The sequence below is a fragment of the Myotis yumanensis genome, unplaced genomic scaffold, assembly GCF_028538775.1.
Source record: "Myotis yumanensis isolate MYYU_CA2020_CCGP unplaced genomic scaffold, mMyoYum1.0.hap1 SCAF_5, whole genome shotgun sequence".
NCBI classification, from domain to species: Eukaryota; Metazoa; Chordata; class Mammalia; order Chiroptera; family Vespertilionidae; genus Myotis; species Myotis yumanensis.
The window spans coordinates 33,787,769-33,803,488 of NW_027223756.1; positions in this window are offsets into that span (position 1 = coordinate 33,787,769).

Consider the following 15,720-nt stretch of genomic DNA (forward strand, 5'->3'; position numbering starts at 1 on the left):
CCTGAATTTAAACATAATGAAATACTAGAAAAACTAAAATGTTGGGGCACTATACAAAATAACTGGGCCGTAAAAATCAAGAAAAGACTGAAGAACTATTCCATATTGGAAGAAAGATAGGAAAGCTAAATAAAACATGTGATCCTGGACTGGAGTATTTTGCTACGAAAAACACACTGGGACAGTTGGGAAAACTTGAATGAGTTCTGTGGATTAGATAGTAGTAATATATTAATGTGAATTTCCTGCTTTTGATTATTGTATTGGGATTATGCAAGAAAATACTATTGTTGCCCTGGCCAGTGTGGCTCAGTTGGTTCGAGCATCATCCTGTACAACAAAAGGTAGTAGGTTCAATTCCTGATCAGAGCATGTAACCAGGTTGCAGTACTATCCCCCGTTAGGCCACATGCAGGAGGCAAACAATCGATGTTTCTCTCTCACATTAATGTTTCTCTCTCTCTCTCAAATCAATAAAGTAAAATTTATAAAGGAGAGAGAGAGAGAAGAAAGAAAGAAAGAAAGAAAGAAAGAAAGAAAGAAAGAAAGAAAGAAAGAAAGAAAGAAAGAAAGAAAGAGGAAGGAAGGAAGGAAGGAAGGAAGGAAGGAAGGAAGGAAGGAAGGAAGGAAGGAAGAATACCATTGTTCGTAGGAATTACATATAAATTCTAAGTTATTTGGGGGCATCATACCAACAACTTAGTCTCAAATGATTCAGGAAAAACATGTTCTTTTGTACTGTTCTTATAACTTTTCTACAAGTTTGAAAAATTATTTTTAAAATAAGAGAATCCAGTGTTCATATCAGCATTATTTGTAATAGCTACAAACTGGAAACCACACAAATGTTCATCAATGGTAGAATGGAAAATGAATTCTGGCATTTTCATATAAAGAAATATTATATAGCAGTAAAAATGAACAAATTACACCCATATGCAAATTACCTATATGCAACAACCTAGATGTATACCACAAATATAATATTGAATAAATGAAGCCAAACACAAAATACATACTACATTATTCTGTTTTCAAAAAGTTCAAAAACACGTAAAACTAATCCATGGGGATAATGTTTACCTTTGGGAAAAACAGGAGATGGTGATTGGGAGGGGCATGAGGAGGGCTTCGGATGTCCAGTAATATTCTGTTTCTTGACCTGCATCATGGGAATTACATGTGTTCTGTTCATTTTGTGACAATTCATTGAACTCTTGTGATTTTGTTGTTTATGTGTTATAATTTTTACAAAAGTTTAAAAAAGACTTGTAATAGAAGGAAATATGTAACATTAAATGTTTCTATCAGAAGATAATGGCTGAAAATTAATGAACTAGACACCAACTGAAGAATTTTTAAGAACAGAATAAAACCAAAATGGAAGGAAATAACAAGTGTAAGAACAGAAATTAATGAAATGAGAAATTGAGACATAGGACAATAGAGAACAAATCTGCAAGCTGACTTTTTTTATAAGACTAGCAAAATGGACAAGCCTATGAAACTGATCAAGAACAACAAGGAAGGGACAAGGAAGTTAACAAATGAGAAGGGGGCCACGAGGACAGAGATAGTAGAAATTAAAAAAGAAAATAGTAAGAGAACATTGCCAGAAACTGTAAGCCAATACATTTTAAAATTTAAATGAAATGGAAAAATTCCTACAAAATGTTGGTTAAAACTGACTCAAAAAATAGATAGAAAACCTAAATGACCCTGTAACCAATAAAAAAAGAGAATCAATTGTTAAAATACTAGGCCTAGAGAGTTTAACAAATATGTTCTCTCAAACATTTAAGGAAGAGAGAATTCCCAAGTCAAACAGCTCCTCCAGAGAATAAAAAAAGGGGAACATACTTCAATTCATTTTATGAGGCTAGAATATAATCTCCATCAGGATAGGGATAGTTTTCTCCTTTGTTCATGACATGTCCAAGTGCCTAGAAATAGTGCCTTGTGCATAAGGGGGATTAAAAACTTTGTTCAATGAATGAATGCATGGAATAGTCTTGAAACCAAAGCCAGGCAAGGTCAGTAAAACAAGGAAAATAACAGCCCAAGCTCATAAACAACTATAAAACTTCTAAACAAAATATTAGCAAGCAAAATCTAGAATATGTAAAAGTGATAATATGTAACAATTAAGTTGGTTTTATCCCAGAATACAAGGTTGATTTAGAAAACCTATTATTGAAGTCTACCACTCTAACAGATTAAAGGGGGGTGGATTAGTTTTGTTTTTAGTTTCTGCAAAAAAAAATATTTGATATAATTCAATATCTATTTTGATAAAAGGTGGAAAGAAACCTCTTTTAAAAATATATTTTTATTGATTTCAGAGAAGGAGAGAGAGATAGAAAGATCAATGATGACAGAGAATCATTGATATCATTGATCGGCTGCCTCCTGCACGCCCCACAGTGGGGATCAAGTCTACAACCAGGGCATGTGTCCTGACCAGGAATCAAACCACGACCTCCTGGTTCATAGGTCGACGTTCAACCACTGAGCCAAGCTGGCTGGGTGGAAAGAAACCTCTTTTAAATTAGGAATGGGAGGGAATTTTCTGAATCTGAGAAAGTGAATCTGTAAGAAGCCCCACATATATTAAGGAATGCCTTTGAAACTCAGCAAGAAGAATTTCTACAACTGCCTCCTTTCAACAGGCATTAAATATAAAGATGTTAGCTTTTCACAACAAATTTCAATAAAATCCCAACAGGGATTGTTTGTGCTCCCCCCCCCCCCCCCGCCCCCAATGGACCTTGACAACTTCATTCTAAAATTCATATGGAACAGCAAAGGCTGTTTATTTAAAAAGATATTTAAAAAGAAGAATAAAGTAGAAAAGGTTGCCTAACCAGACCTCAAGACTCATAATTTTGTAATGTGTAAAGGTAGAAAATTCATCACTGGAACCGATAAAAGGCCTAAAAATAAACCTATACATGTACAGAAACAATATATGATTCAAGTGGCATTGATGATCAGTGGAGAGGCTACACTATTAAAGAAATAGGACTAGGACAATTGGCAATCCATACTTAAGAAAAAGGAATTAGATTCTTGCCTTATACCAACACATAAAGCAAAAGATAACAGCAATATATGAACAAATTCACTTACATTGAAAATTAGGACTACTCTTCATCACAGAGCACCTTTTAAAAAAGCAAAAAGGCAAGACACAACTGGAAACTTAGAGTATTATATCTAGAATATACAGTAAATTCCTTTTAAAAATTAATAAAAAAAAACATATCTTCTCAAAATGAACAAAGTGCAGAATCAGATATTTCACAAACACAGAAAGATGAATGGCCAATAAAATAACAAAAGCCTCAGCTTATTTTTAAGCAGGGAAAGAGAAATTAAAACCTTATATTCCAGTTCTCACTCTCACCCAATTGGCAAAAACTAATCGTCCATACCAAGTGTTGGTGAGGATATGGATCAATGGGATCTCTCATACATTGCTGGTGGGAGTGTACAGTGGGACGACCATTTTGGGAAATCTCACATTATTTATCAGATGAGCACACCCTATGCCCAACTGTTCCTCTCCTTGGTGTTTACCTGAGAGAAGTATTGTACATGGACCTCAGGAGAAAAGTATAAGGATGTTTCCAGCAGAGTTATCTGTTATAACAAAAACTGGAAACAATCCAAAAGCCCATCAACAACAGACTGGATAAATAAATAGTAATATATTTAATACAGAGTAAAAATGAATGAACAGCAACTACATGCATCAACATAGATATATCTCACATATTTCACCAAAAAAAAAAAAGCAAGTCACAGTATGATTCCACACATATAAGTTAAACACACGCAAAACTATCCCTGGCTGAGTAGCTCAGTTGGTTAGAGCATCATCCTGATATGCCAAGGTTCAGGGTTTGATCCCTAGTCAGGGCACATATAAGAATCAAACAATGAATGCATAAATAAGTGGAACAAGTCAATCTTTCTCTCTCAAATCAATTAATAAAATTCATTAACATCTGCTCTCATCTTTATAAAAAAAACTATACCTTCCTATTCAGTCTGGCTAGGTGGATAGAATGTCAGTCCAACAACAAAAGGGTCCTGGGTTCAATTCCAGTCAAGGACACCTCGGTTGCAGGCTTGATCCCCAGCCCTGGTTGGAGCACATGTGGGAGGCAACCAATCAATCTATCTTTTTCATGTCGATGTTTCTCTCTCTGTCTCTTCCCCTCCCTTTCCACTCTAAAAATCAATGGAAAAATATCCTCAGATGAGGATTAACCAAAAAACAAACAAACAAAACAAAACAAAAACTATACCTTAAAATACACAATTATGTGATTAGATTATAAAGAAAGGCCAGGAATAATAAACACAAAATTCAGAATAGCAGCTCTGTCTGCTGGCGATGTGATTGGAGAGAGTGTGCCTGGAGCTTCAGTGGTGCTAGTAATGTTAGGTTTCTTGAGTCCCTTGGGTTTAGAGGATTTTATTATCATTACTTAAACCTGCTAGAAATATTTTTTCATAAAAATATTTTAACATAGAAAGCAATTCTTACAAGCTGAGGGTTGGGTAGAGATGGGTATTGTTCTTGGAAGTCAATCCAAGAAGAGTAGGACTCTTCCAGAACTCTTCCCTTTTTAAAAGAGAGCCTTTTATTTTATACTTTATTTTTTAATCCTCACCAAGGATATTTTTCCATTGATTTTTAGAGAGAGTGGAAGAGAAAGAGAAAGACAGAAATATCGATGTGAGAGAAACACATTGATTGGTTGCCTCCCGCATGTGCCCCAAACAGGGCCCAGAGCGTGCAACCGAGGTACGTGCCCTTGCCTGGAATTGAACCCAGGACCCTTCGCTCCTCAGGCCAATGCTCTACCTACTGAGCCAAACAGCTTTTCTTTTCTTTCTTTTTTTTTTTTTTTAAGAGGTCAGTGCCCCTGACTACTACATACTTGTTTATATATATATTTTATTTCAGAGAGGAATGGAGAGAGAGAGAAACATCAATGATGAGAGAGAATCATTGATTGGCTGCGTCCTGCACTGGGGATCGAGCCTGAAACCCGGGCATGTGCCCTGACCTGGAATCGAACCATGACCTCCTGATTCATAGGTCAATACTCAACCACTGAGCCACACCATTGGGCTGTTTCATTTTTTAATTTTAATGTGTATTTTTATTGTGAAGTAGTTCAGAAATACAAAAATGTATAGAGAATAATTTAATAATACTGATGTGTCCATGATGTTGTGTAACCCTCCCCAAGTCCTTCCTCTTCTTATAAATACACTAGAGGCCTGATGCACGAAATTCATGCAAGGGCCCCTGCCCGCCACTGCTGTGGGGGGAGGTGGGGAAGCCTCTGCCGCCTCTGCCACAGCCCCCACCTGCTGCGGCTTTGTCTGGAAGGAAGGACATCTGGATATTATGCTTTTATTATATAGATAACTATGTGCCTTTATTATAGTTATTAATAGTTTCTTAATACCACCAATTATCTAATCAGTGGTCAACTATCCATATTTCTCATATTTTTACATTCTGCTTGAATCAAACTTCCGTTTTAATTTTTTAAGAATTGTTGCTGGTGAGGCATTGAGTGAAGTTCTGCTTAACCTGTGTGGGGATCTCATTCTGAAAAGGGCAGTTGCTCGCTCCATTGATGGGCTGAGAATCTAGACTTCTTCAGGCGGCTGATGGAAACCAGCAGCCATGTCCAAAAATGCCTGGTGTGTACATCACCGATAATCATTTAACTCTGTGATAATGTTGGGTTTTGTCCCTCTTATATACCTGTGTAAAGAAGTCCTGTAATAAATCTTTCCTCTTAACACCCCATTAGATTGTTATGTAGTTACTCAATATGTATTACATCAAGTAAGATATAGATGATACTTCTGTGTTTACTAATAATTCATGCTAAGCAAATACTGATTTCTGTCATCTTACCCTCCTTGTTCTTCCCTGAAACTGAAGAAGGGTGTGGGATGAGATGAGAAAGTAAGGTGATGACCAAATCAGATAATGTACATGGACGTAGGTTGTAACCCAGAGGTGCTATACAAAGGTAGTTTTAATAGAACAAGCAGCCCTCGGATTTCACTCATTTTAATTTTGTACTCACTGAACTTACAACTTCTCCTTAGTCCACCTGTCTTATATTCAGGCTCTCATTTATCATTTGGGCTACTGCAGTCTGACATCCTCTATTGCATTCATGGCAGAGTCTTGAAGTATTGTTCTCATTGTTGGCCAGTGGTACTTATGTGACAATTTGAATATTTTTCTCTTTCTTAAAATATAAGAATTATTGCCCAGCCACAGGGCCATAGTCTTCAGCCAGTGTGGTTGAGTGTCAACCTATGAATCAGGAGGTCATGGTTCCATTCCCTGGCAGGACACATGCCTGGGTTGCGAGCTTGATCCCCAGTAGGGGGCATGCAGGAGGCAGCCAGTCAATGAGTCTCTCTCATCATTAATGTTTCTCTCTCTCCCTCTCCCTTCCTCTCTAAAATCAATGAAAACATATATTAAAAAAATAATTATTTTTTTAAGAAAGGGTAAGTTTTTTTTTAAATTGGATTTTAGAGACAGAGAGAGATGGGGGTGAGAGAGGGAGGGAGGGCAGGAGAGAGAAACATCAATTTATTGTTCCTTTTATTTATGCATTTATTGGTTGATTCTTATATGTGCCCTGACTGACCAGGCATCAAACCTGCAACCTAGGCATATTGGGACGACTCTCTAACCAACTGAGCTATCAGGCCAGGACCAAGAATTTATTTGAAGTGGAAAAATGAAGCTTCTGGTGCTAGTGATTAGAAGCTTGACTCTCATGAAAGTGATATCGTTAAAACAAAATGAGAGCCTTAGGGGCACTAAAAGCAGTGAACCTTTAGCCTCATCTGGACTCTTAAGTCACATGCCAGGTGGCATACTCAGCTGTGAAGAAAAGAAAAAAAAGGAAGTCTCTACAAATGCTGGAAATACTGTTTGATACTATGATTAAAATGTGTCATGTAATTAGGGATTTTATAGTATTTTTAGCTTTCTAGGAATGAACTGTCTTTAAAACATTTAAGCCCATTGTTTGACCATACGTTTAATTTTTTAATGTTTCATAAACACAAAACAGCACATAGTTGAGTAAAGCTTTCTCTTCCACAGTTACCCACAGAGCTAGAGCTCTAGAGGTAGAGTGAAGAAATCAGCCTAGGCCTGCCACAGGGCCATAGTCTTCAGCCAGCCTGGAGTAGAAGGCGGCAAGAGAAAGGGGGTGTTGGCTCTGCCCGGAAGAACAAGCCAGTCCTGTTTTTGGCAGCCCAGAGCAATTATTTCATTAGGAACTGTCTTGATGACATGTACCCAGTTCACACGGTCAAAATATGCTGTCCAGTTGCATTGTTTCTTGGTGTAGGTGTTGTAGTTTTTATCTTCAGGTATTTGGGTGAGGCAGGATCCTGAGCAGTCTCACTTGAAGTCTTGTTGACCCTGACAATCTGGCACTGACTTATAGTTTCATTTAGTACAATAAAGATGTAGGACTTCAGTATCAGGACTGCCAGCTTTCTGAAGCTGAAAACCAGTGGTAGTCACTGACCTCATGGTCTTGACTATCCGTAGGTAGAGCGAGAGGAGGCAGCATGGACATGCGGCCTTCACCCTCCGGTCTGCCTTTGAATTATACATACATCAAGAATGCACATCACAACAGCATCATCAGGAAAAGGAGACTAGAAGTGCTTTAGCCTTGTGCCACATTTTAGGTCCAACACTGTGTATTTATTTTGGCAAAAGCTTTGAGAATAGGGGAAGTCATAGTTTGATCGTATCACTTGAATCTGACAACATCACTGATATTGCCTTTCTCTTGAGTCCCCTAAACTCAGCTGGGTTCAATTGTATTTCACTGTATTTGCTCTCAGGAGGAAATTTCTGTTTAGTAGTAGGGGAAATAGTCCCTGGGCTAAAATCTAGGCCAGAGTTGGAGATTCTTCTATAAAAGAAACCCTCAGGGAAACAATATCATAATAATGATAATGATCCACAGCCTTATTCAGCAAACATCACTGAATTATTTTTGAGTTGTCAATGTCTGTTTCTGTTTGCTAACTAGAGTGTAAGCATTTGTATGGCAAAGAACCAAGTTTCCTTCATATTTTATTCCCCATGGCATTTAGTACATGGCAAGGATTTAGTAAAGTGGAACAGAGATGCCTATCTAAATAATAATAGTAACACAAGACAGAAAGTGATTAGTGCTGAGAAAGAGGTATGAACAATCTGTGGGATCCTAGAGGAAGGAGATAAGACTTTCAGTTGGGGGAACTAAAAAGGCTTCAAGGGGTAGTGTCTCTTAATAGATAGAAGGATCTTAATAGATTGAAATAAGAGCTGTCATATACTGGATGTTTATTATGTGCCAGGCACTGTGCTAAGCATTTGACATGCTTAATACAACCAAATCTTCTAACTCCCGGCTCAGGCAGATTAAGTGATTTTTATCAAAGTCACCCAGCTGGTAGGTGACAGAGCCAGGATTCGATCCAGTCTGACATGAAGGGTATGCTATACTTTTATTCTAGGAAGTGAAGACAGTGGTTCAGTGTTTGGAAAAACATGGGCCATGTTTTGGCTCAGTGGAGAGTGTCGGCCTGCGGACTGAAGGTTCCCAGGTTCGATTCCAGTCAAGGGCATGTATTTCGGTTGCAGGTTCGATCCCTGGCCCCAGTCTAGGCGCGTGTGGGAGACAACCAATCGATGTATCACTCTCATCTTTGATGTTTCTTATCTCTCCCTCTCCTGTCCTCTCTGAAATCAATAAAAATATATTTAAAAAATAAAAAGTAAAATAAAAAAACATTTACTAGTTGATGGCTGGAGAATGTGGAGAGTGGAGGGCAGGGGGAAATAAGGTGGTTCCTGTAAGATAGGGCAGCTCTCAGAGAACCTGGGATGCTATACTAAGGAATGGGGGGGGGGGGGGGGGCGGAGCAGGGGATGGAGTTTGGAAGGTGATGGAAGCATTAAATGCCTATTAGTGGAGTGCCAGGACTAAACACATGCTTTAGGAAGACAACTCAGTAGGAAGGGGCAAGAGAAGAGGCATAAAAACCATAGATGGCTATTGCAGTAGTGGGGGGACAGGAGTGAAAAGGCATGCACAGACCAAAGAACATGTGATTTCCTCCTGCAAGCCTAGTTGGGATTGTTTAATTTTAAGGAAGAAAGAAAAAAACACCATGCACAAAAATTGAGACACAAAGCACATAAATTAGCTTTACAAAATGTGCTCTGTTTGAAAGCTTTAAAAATAGGATTAGGTTTAGAGAATTGTTTGCATATAAGTCTTTGGGAAATACATAAACCAACCTATGTTTGTGTAATATTCTTAAAGGAATATTTGTCAATCCATTACAAAGGAATACAGAGAATATATATATAGTATAATTATACTACATAAGTAGTACATTATATTATACTACATAAGTAATATAATAAATATATTCTATTACTAGAGGCCCAGCACCGCCACAGTGTTGTGTCCACTGGGGGGTGGGGGCAGGTGCTCCTGTGCGTTGTGTCTCTGCTCCGACCTGCCCCCAGACCCAGCCTCTCGGTGTGTTGTGTCCCCACTCTGGCCCGCTCCCAGCCTCAGCCTCCCCGCGGCCACTGGGGTGGGGGCGGCACGCAGTCCCCTCCTGCCCATCTGCCGCGCAGCTCCTCCTGAGCGGTTGTGACGCTCGGCTAATTAGCATATTCCCTGTTTATATATGTAGATTATATTATAGTGTATTATAGTATATTCATTATGACATATGATGTTATATATTGTATATTATGTATATTATATATATTATATATGTATATTTCTTAGAACTAAAACCCTTTTTACATGACTCTACTTCCTCTTCTAACCCTTATGAATGCCACTAAATGTTATTACATATCCAATAAATTCCTAAAATATTTCCAAAGGAACAGAAACCAAGAGAATTAGGCACTGGAAAACTTTCATACACTGTTGCTTCTGCACATCGCTCTGGGTCTACAAGTAATTCCCTTGCCCACGCTGCTCACTCACATTCCTAAGCTATGTGTGTAGCTCTGAGGCAACATGTGAGATGACATCATGACATTGGCTAATTACATGGTCTCCACTGTCCAAAGGGAATCACTCATAAGGAGGCAGGCTCTCTACTTTTTTTTAATGGGGATTTCATCTCATAATCTCATCCTGAAGTGCAGAATAAATAAATAATAAAAATTAGGTTGGCCTGACCGGTGTGATTCAGTGGTTGAGCATCGACCCATGAACCAGGAGGTCATAGTTTGATTCCCTGTCAAGGCACATGTGCAGGAGGCAGCCAATCGATGATTCTCTCTCATCATTGATGTTTCTATCTCTCTCCCTCTCCTTTCCCCTCTCTGAAAAAAACCCCAAAACTCTAAAATAATTAGATTGACTATGAGATCTCATCACCCACTTTCTGAGGTTTTATCTACAAAGCTAGAGACATGCCATATTCAACTACCGTGCCTCTGGGAATGGCAGTATTTCACATCTACCCACTGGTTAACATTTTTTATTTGCTTCCTAAAACATGATCACTTGGATATTATGAATGATTACTTTCAAGTATGGGAATGATTATGTTAAAAAAGACTTTTATCTTTTAGAGATACATATTGAATATCTATAGATGAAATTATATTATGCCTACTATTTGCTTTGATATAGCACAGAATGGGGGAAGTCATTGGAAGTGCAGATAAAATAAGGGCCAAGAGTTGATGATTGTTGAAGCTGGATAATGTGTGCATGGGTGATCATTATACTCTTCACTATATAAATTAGTAAATAATTATTAGCTTTTACAGGAGGCCTACTTTTATATATGTTTGAAATTATACATTTTTATTTTTAATTTTTTAATATTTATTGATTTCAGAGAGGAAGGGAGAGGGAGAGAGAAGAGAAACATCAGTGATGAGAGAGAATCATTGATCGGCTTCCTTCTGCATACCCCACACTGAGGATCAAGCCTGCAAACTGGGCATGTGAATCAAACCGTGACCTCCTTGTTCATAGGTCAACCAACGCTCAACCACTGAGCCACGCCAGCTGGTCAAAATTATACTACTTTTTAAAAATAATCACTCTAGGTAGAGGGCAGAATTAGCAGTATTTAGATTTTGAGTTGAGTATTATAGCAAAAAAGGAGAAATACTGATGAATTATTGTTAGAAAAATGTGCATACCCAGTAATTTCTATTATTTTAAATTTTTCCTTCAATTACAGTTGACATGCAATATTATATTAATTTCAGGTGTATAACATAGTGATTACACATTTATACAACTTACGAAGTGACCCCCTCAATAAATCTAGTACCTACCTGACTGTATATATAATTATAACAATATTATCAACTATACTAGAGTCCCTCTGCACGAGATTCATTCAAGAGTAGGCATTCCTTCCCCCAGCTGCCGGCACTGGCTTCCCTCCAGCACCTAGGACCCAGGCTTCCCTTGCAGCCCCAGCTTCGCCCGGAAGGACATCCTGTCTAATTAGAATATTACGTTTTATTGTTATAGATTCCCTATGCTGTACTTTACATTCCTGTGACTATTTTTATAACTGGTAATTTGTACTTCTAAATCGCTTCACCTTTGGTATTTTCTCTTCTTAATGCATAGTACACTATTCAGTCCCTCACATGTCTTCAAGCCTACACTAACTCTGTACAGCAGTGATTCATTTGCCTGTGCCTTTTATCTGTATTCTAAGAGCTTTTTCTCCTCCAGCTTGTCTCTTCCATTAAGTTAGTAATCTCATCATGGCAGGACTTTCCATGTAACCAGCCCCTCACTCCATGGCCCAGAGTACTATGATTTCTCAGGAATGATATAATAAAATATTGAAGATAAGAGATCACACAGTGTAATCCAATATTTTTTAAAAGGCTTGCGAAGGGATGGTGATTATCTAAATGTTGGTTTTTGTGTTAGAAACAGCGGAGTTCAATTCAATCACCAACAGTGATTCTCTCTGAAGCTATGAGGAATGAATGCATCATACTTTTTCTTCCCGTAAAACATAAATAATCTAGTCTCAGGGTAGAGAAGAGGAGAAAAGGCGGGAAATGGGTGATGAATGGCAACCATGTTCCCCAGAGACCCAGAGGTTGTTCCAAACTTCATTCCTAAGTGGTGGAGACCGTGGGCCTGGCCCAGGAGGGTATGTGTCTTATTGGTGTGGCTGCAACACTGCTCTAATTCTCCTGAGCAGGTGAAATTGAGGCCAGAATCTTCTGTAACAACTGCTACCCCTTTTCCTCTTTTTGTATAGAGTTCTAGAAAATGTTATTTCTGAGAAATGTCATAGCATCATTTTAAAGGTTATCCAAAGGCCCTGAATGCAGCAGGGCTCATACTGAAAGCCAGGTCTCAGCAGTGCTGGCCAACTCTCACCTCCACCCAAGTCCTATACACATGTACCTTGGAGGTTTGTTTTGAAAAATTTCATCTGTTGCAAAATAAGTTGAGTGCCTCATTTAAGAACTATAATCTCTAGTTTGGGCTTTCAAAAGGAAGTTAGGGGAGGGTGGCTTACCTCTTAAGCAACCTGCTAAGATGACTGAGTGAACCCCTATGGGGAAGTGGTGACGTCATCAGCCCTTTCTGGCCTCCATACCGAAACTGGAATGCCACTCTTGGTTAGGAAATAAAGGAGGAAGTGAAGTAGATTCATCATTGTTTAAGGAGCCTGGTATGCGGACCCAGGATTCCTTAGTTCTTGGCTGAGGCAACAAAGGGAAACTTTCTCAGCTGGAAAGGGCTGGCTCTGGGCTCTGCTGAGTTCATCAGGAACTGCATCGACCCCTGTCTTCTTCTGGCATTGTTCAATACCTTCAGGAAGTTTTCTTTAGGAGAAAATTTTCAGAAGTAGTTCTGCATGGATAACTGACAAATATGATGTTGACACAACAGGCAAGATTTATTTGACTATTGGAAAGTTTCTTCCACTAACTGGACTTTAACATTTAAGATTTCCCATCTTTGGCCCCCTAAACATGGTTAAGAAAATGAACCAGGCTCATAGGGCTCAGGGGGTAGACCTCGCAGGTAACTTGAGCTCTTGGAATCCTAGACAGGTTCTGAGCCCTCCTTTTTCTTCTAGGAATAGGTTCTTGTTCAGTTGTTAATAATAAAAATTCAGCTTGCTAGAGCAGCCGGCCACGCTTCTGAAGTGTTTGTTACCAGATCTGAAAGGAACCTTGGCCTTCCCCTGTTTGCCGGCAGGCTTACCTCAAGTCTAGACTATGCACAGTCTTCTGCTCAGTCTGTTCCTTGAAGGGCTCTGGAAAGATATGAAGTTCCCATTTTCTTGCCCATGGCCTAGTCCAGCCTGTGTTCCATCTTTCGTCAAATATTTCATCAGGTGTCAACTGAAATCTCCCTTGCCTTAATTTGGGTCCATTTCTTCTTGCTTAGTCATCTGGTGACAAAATAACTTCTTGATCATTATTAAGTAACTGCTCCCTGAAATTTTTTTTATGAACTTTGAGTCTCTCAGAAGAGACTTTAAAATCCAATAAACAAACAAACAAACTAAGCATACCTTAGACTTGAAATCAAGTAGGAGAGAGGAAGGTAGGGTATCCTGAGAATCCAAACCCAATCTGAGACCTTGTAGTGAGCTACTGGAGCTAATTTTAGTCTCCATCATTCTTACCCCCCATCTCTGTTGAGATACAGTTGACATACAATATTGTATAAGTTTAAGGTGTGTAATATGTTGATTTGATATGCTTATATATTGCAAAATGACCAGCTGCATCACATCACATAATGATTTATTTTTTTAATAGATTTTATTGATTTTTTGCAGAGAGGAAGGGAGATGGATAGAGAGTTAGAAACATCGATGAGAGAGAAACATTGATCAGCTGCTTCCTGCACACCCTCCACTGGGGATGTGCCCACAACCAAGGTACATGCCCCTGACCAGAATCGAACCCAGAACCCTCCAGTCCATAGGCCGATGCTCTATCCACTGAGCCAAACCGGCCAGGGCATAATCATTTATTTTTTTGGTGAGAACACTTAAAATTTACTCTTGGTCTCCATCATTCTTTTTTTTTTTTTTTTAAATCCTCACCTGAGGATATTTTTCCATTGATTTTTAGAGAGAGAGGGAAAGACAGAGAGAAATATTGATATGAAAGAAACACATTGACATTGATTGGTTGCCTCCTGCATGAGCCCCAACCAGAGCCCAGGCTGGGGAGGAGCCTGATGCCCTTGACTAGAATCAAAACCAGGACCCTTTGGTCCACAGGCCAATGCTCTATACACTGAGCCAAACCGGCTAGGGTGGTCTCCATCATTCTTAACGACAAAAGAATAGGGGCCTGGCTGACAGCAGGGAGCAATGCTGACTCTGGATTCACATGAGTTAGAAGTCACCCCAGATTTCTTTAAAGAGAGCATCAACAAGCCAATGATATGAGCTAGTGACTTTTAGGACATGGGAATGGAGATCTAACCAAGAGACACTGTGGCAACAGGCACTGCAGGGGTGGTGTATTTCTGGTATGAGGGATGGAAGGGGATGAGGCTATGCTGGAGCATCTGAGAAGGAGAAGCCAGGTCCCACTGGATGGTGGGTACCTTGTCCTGGGTGAAGCAGCCAGGCCATTTGTGAACCTCTGGATCTTTCTGTCATGTGGCAGCCATCTCCAGGTTTTAACTTTTGCTCCTCTTTCTAATGCCAAGCTTCTATTATGTTTTTTATGTCACAGGCCCACTTTGTGGTCACTATTTTCCCAGCGCTGATGTTTATTAATGCATCCCGCTGATTTGTACTTTTGTTTCCCTGTGTTGTTTCAAAGCCCACCTCCTTGCTTATTTACAACTAGAGGCCCAGTGCACAAAAATTTGTGCATGGGGGGGGGGGTCCCTTAGCCCAGCCTGTGCCCCCTTGCAGTCCGGGACCCCTCTCTCCTTACCGCCCACCTGCTCGCTACTCCTTACACATTAGGATCCCTGCTCCTTAGCTGTGAGCCAGGCTTCTGGCTGAGTGGCACTCTGACCACCAGGGGGCAGCTCCTGCATTGAGTGTCTGCCCCCTAGTGGTCAGTGCGCATCATAGGGAACGGTCGTTCCATTGGGTTGATTTGCATATTAGGGTTTTATTATATAGGATTGTGCACAAGAATAATAGTGACAATAGTATTCATGTGGCTCACATCCTGGCATGGTTGACTGTTATCCAGGCTTATTATAAGTACTGAAATGTAGTTCTAAATTCACAAGCACATTTCACAAATACAGTAATAGTTCGATTTCTCCCAGAAATCTGAAAATTCCATTCTTTCCTGAAAAGTCATAAATTAAGCCTTCTGTCCCCTTTTAGAAGTTTGCATTGTCATTATCCTCATTTGAAAGCTGAGGAAACATCAGCATGAAAACAACAGCTTTCTTTGTAACTTAGATATTTGATTTACCTCCACACACATTTAAGAAGGTGTAAATATACCTGAATGGTCACTGGGAATTTCTGATGGACTTTAAATCTGACCCGTTTAAAGGAGCTGTCCCGGGTGACTCAATCTAAGCCGCTTCAGCTGACCTTGAGTGAGGACTGCCACTGCTTACGTCTGTCACAGGATGCTAACCAAGGGGCAAAGGCAGGTTGGCTCAGGACTTG